This window comes from Schistocerca americana, chromosome 2 (genome assembly GCF_021461395.2).
Source record: "Schistocerca americana isolate TAMUIC-IGC-003095 chromosome 2, iqSchAmer2.1, whole genome shotgun sequence".
Taxonomy (NCBI): domain Eukaryota; kingdom Metazoa; phylum Arthropoda; class Insecta; order Orthoptera; family Acrididae; genus Schistocerca; species Schistocerca americana.
The window spans coordinates 911,202,847-911,207,886 of NC_060120.1; positions in this window are offsets into that span (position 1 = coordinate 911,202,847).

Consider the following 5,040-nt stretch of genomic DNA (forward strand, 5'->3'; position numbering starts at 1 on the left):
CCAGTCCCCAACCTCCCTTCCCTTCCTGTCCACCCCACTCCTGCACTGTTCTTGGCTGTCACTTCCCCCACCTCTCCATCACCCTTAACTGTCGCCCTATCGCGGTCTTCAGACTTCCTGTGACTCACTGCACCACCTATGACAAGCTCCCACCGGCGCAGATTTCTGCCCATCGCGCCACAGTCTCTGTGACACCCGACACCCAAGCCCCCACCCCCTCATCACCCACCCCTCAGGGAGGACCTACCCCCCCCCCTGACACCTTCCCCTCCAACCCATCCTGGAGCCCCCTTCCCGCCCTGTCCTGTCCAAGGAACCTCCTAAATGCCCTAATGTTGAACCTGCACCCACCCTCTCCACAAAGAAAACCCCTGATCCCTGTGACCCACCCACCCCCATGGACATGAAGCCGACATCCACCCCTTCAACCCCATCCACCCACACCTTCGTCCTCTCCAATCCTGACCCTCAATTCCTCGATGCCCACATCCTCACCTTCACCATCTTAAACACTTCCCCAACGCCTTCATCTCCCTTCTCATTCCTCAAAAGGACTCAGTCATTAAATCCTCCAATGCATCCTTCCACACTGATCTCCTCTCCAATATCCCACATATCCAATTTGGTCCACAAGCCACCCTTACCCCCTACCACACCCCGTCCTCTTCCCAACAGCCTCAACCTCCCCAATATCCGCTGACATTCAACGCATTGATCACGAAGCTTAGCCCCATGATCACGGAGGCTGAGGTGTTGGCGGAACTCAATTCCCATCCTGATATTGAAATCCACTCGGTCCGTTGCATCTTTAATGATGCCGGGCCGACTTACCTAATGCGCCTATTCACCGAATCCTGCTCCTCCATCGACAGCCTCCTTACAGAGGGAGCCCTCATCTACATTCATCATCATAAAGTGGATCCCTCCCGTTCCCCGCTCCAGTCATACAGCTGCCAAGGCTGCCCAAAGTACAATGATCACGTCACTGCCACCTGCCAGAGGGCCCCCCCCCCACCTGTCCCCACTGCAAAGCTTCCCACATCTTGAAGAACTGCCCCAACCTCACCTCCTCCTGTAATGAACCCTATCCTTGAAATGTAAAGCGAAACCTCCTCCCATCACTCCTGAGTTCACCATCCCTGACTACCCCATCGATGACCCTATCCACCCCAACAACTGGCTCTGCCCTCCCCCAACTGTGGTGGACATCATCCACTTTGTCACCATAGTCCTCTAAAACATCCACCCCTTCCAATGCATGACACCCTTTCCCAAGTCGCCGTTCCATCTTCCATCTCACCACCTATGCCACATACTCCCACAATCAGGCCCACTTCACCTTCATCCCCCTCACCAGCCTCATGTAAATCTCTCCTTCCATAGCACGACAACATTTCAGTATCCTGTACCATAATATCTGCTTCCTGCCCACCCGCAAACTCCTCTTCCTCCACACCCTCCATCAACACCATGCTGATGCCTTCATCCTAAATGAAGCCTTCTTTCAACCCTGTATCTCCATCTCCACAGCTCTTCACACCCTCCACCACACTGATAACCTGTACCCCCTGGAGCATGGCGGGGTTGCTATTGGCCACCTCAAGCACCTCCCTGTTCGGCCCCAACCTCTCCCCAATAATCTTAATGAGCATCTCACCCTCAGCCTCTTCTTCCCATCCTTACGATCACATGTGCCACCATCTATATCCACCCTCATACTCCCATCTCATATGATTTCCTGGCCCACAATGACTGCACCTTCTCCACCTACGTGATTTCCGCAGACCTCAATATCAACAGCTGTGCTCCTGCTTAACTCCAGTGGTGGCATCGGTTTATCACCACTCTCCAGGGAGACCTGATTCCCCTCCCCCAACACACCCAACCTGAATCTGACACCACTCCTGAGGTGATCCCAGCTTCTCCCAACCCCTTTGAGTGCATCACCATGAATGTTCTGTGATCATGCCCCCATCCTCCTGACTGTCTCTGATGGTCACCATCCCCAACCCATTCCTTACCCTGACATTTCTCCTAAACTTGTCCACAACTACTCCCACACCAATTGGGATGCCTACCAGGACTCCACCCACATCCAGGTCAAACACCACGACCCTACCCTCCAACTTCCCATTGACATCTCCCACACCGCTGACTTCTTCCACCAGACTGTCTGAAGCCGTAGCCGCCCATATCCCTACCGAAGCCAGCCAACCTCTTCGCCCGGCCCTGCCCTCGCAGGCTGTCCTTCTCCTTCATGGATCCTGTTGCCTCTACCGATCCTCCTCTGCACTCATGACCAGAACATACTTACCCACCACCAGCAATTGCAACGAGACATCCACAACATGTTTACTCTGAAGAAACGCCACGCTCCCAATAAACTCTTCCAAGTATTGGTCTCCTTTACACCGCCTTATTGGGAACTGACCCATCCTGCAGTACCCTCTCCACCTCGATGACCATCCCTTTCCTGACAACCTCAGTAAGGTCAACCACTTTGGCTCCCACCTACCTGATGTTTTTTCCATTCCAGATGATCCCCAATTTGATTATTACCTTTTCTCTGATGTCATCAAACATATGGATACCTCCACTCTTCCCCTTGTTCCTAGCTTGGGCCACACACCACCATCAGAGCTTAAAGCTCCCATCACTACACAGGACATCAGCCTCACACTCCACACTAAATGCAACACCGCTACAGGCCACGACCACATTACCTACCACCATTTAAAACACTGCCCTCCCTCCTTCCTTGCTGTCCTTGACACCCTCTACAATGTAATCCTTGCCAATGGCTTCTACCCCGACCTGTGGGAAACCTCATGTATCCTGATGTTCTCCAAACCCAACAAGCCTCCATCTGATGCCTCCCCCTATCACCCTATATGTCTCACCTTGGTGTTCAGCAGGCTCTTGGAATCCATCCTTTCCCGGAACATCCATCACCACCTCCACCGACACCACCTCCTCCCCAACACCCAATATGGCTTTCGATCTACCTTCTCTGCCGATGACCAACTCCTATGCCTCACTCATGTCCTCTCCCTCCAGCTTAACTCCTGTTGCTCTGCCATTTTTGTCTCCTTCGACCTTGAAAAGGCCTATGACCATGTAATACATCTCGGTCTCCTGTTTAAACTTCAGAACTACACCCTTCCTACCAACTATGTATGTCTTCCTCTCCCACCACCCCTCCTACGTTACCATCCACAATACTGATATGTGCAACTTCAACCCCTACATGGGCTCTGTCCTTTCCCCTCTCCTCTATCTCCTGTACACAGCAGATATGCCCCAACCTCCCTCCCCCCCCCCCCCCCCCCCACACAAGTCCACCTCCTGCAGTATGGCAATGACACTGCCTTCCTTGCCCTCGCTCCTACCCTCCAACGGTCCCTACGCCTTCTCTAGAATCACCTTGACCTTTTTGCTGCGTGGTGTAACTAGTGGCTCCTATAAATCAATCCTTCCAAGACCCAGACAATCATCGTACCACTCGCTCCTTCTGGCTCCTGGATTTTTCCCTTACCATCTGTGCTCATCCTGTCTGCCTCTCCCCCACCTTCACCTACTTTGGACTCACCATTGACCGTCACCTCACCTGGATCCCTCATCTCCGCTCTATCCAATCCAAAGCCCGCAACTGTCTCCATCTCCTTACACTCCTCTCTGGCTGGACTTGGGGGTTGACCCCTCTACCATCCTCCACACCTACAAATCCCTAATCTGTCCCAGCCTCTGTTATGCCAGTCCCGCCTGGATATCCACCCCCCCTCCCCCCTCTGCTCCACTCACTTTCTGTAAACACCTCTTGTCCCCCATGCAGATCCTCTATGACCTGATTCCTTTCCTCCATCTGCTTTTTCCTTAAACATATTCGCGTCCTCTACACCTCCCGCTCACTTAATCCCCTCATCCCCTGGTTGTCCTCTCCTTTCCAATCCCCACCCTCTGCCACACCTTCACTGTTGTGTCCCCCCTACCTTCCACCTCTACACCCTTCACCTCCTTTCCCAAGGTGGCTTCCATCAACTCCCCGTCCTGGATGATGCCCTCTCTCCTTCCATTTATCCTCACCTCACCCTCCCTGCCTGTCCTTTTCCCGGGCTCCCTCGCCCCCCCCCCCCTTCCATCCCGTTTTTTCCCCGCCTACCCTCTTTCTGACTCCCTTCTCTCCCCCGAGTCCTTTTGCTTTCCCCTCCACTGTCTTCCTCAATCCTTTCTAGTCCACCCTGCCCCCTCCCCCTTTTTCTATGTCCTCTTACTTCATCAGCTCCCCCCATTTCCTTTCCCCCTTTTCTCTCCTCCTCCCACCACCATCTGCCATCCTGTCGGCTCTATAGTGCTGTTTAAAGCGAATGTTCAGTGTTGTGCTTCCCCTGTCAGTATTGCGAACAGACACCATACTGTCCCTAGTTGTATTTTTTATCTCGTGCGAACAGCAACCAGACTGTCGTCGTGTTTTTTTTTAATTGTGCCTTTCTACTTACTGTATGTCTTCATCCGCATCATCAGTGCCGTGTTTTTATATTTTAAATTCCACAACTTTCCGGCATTTTACAGTTTTTTTTACAATGGCACCGTTTTATCACCTGTTTTAATTGTTTGTTTATATTCTCATTATGTTTTTCAACTTTTCTGTAGGCTGTAGAGCGACCTATTACGCTGCTGCCAGCTCGCCCGCCCCCTCCCCCGAGGGGGGGAATCGAAATGCAATAAAGGAAAAAAATGGCTCATCGATAACTGATATTTGGGTGCCATTAGTAATATATTGGAAGATTATGCATATGTCTATGTGATTAACAAGCTCATTGGTCATTATCTTTTGAGCCCTGATGATTACTGTTCGTCTCGTTGTTTCACAGTACCTTAAAAGGTCAAAAGATTTGAGACGAAATAATTAAGTGCCTGAACTTGTATTTCGTACAAGGAGAAGCTACAACAACACAGACGTAATTTTTTTCTTTTCCATGTTAAGATAGGCATCAGTTACGCCACGTTACACAAGATCCCATTTCTTTCCTTACTTTGGTC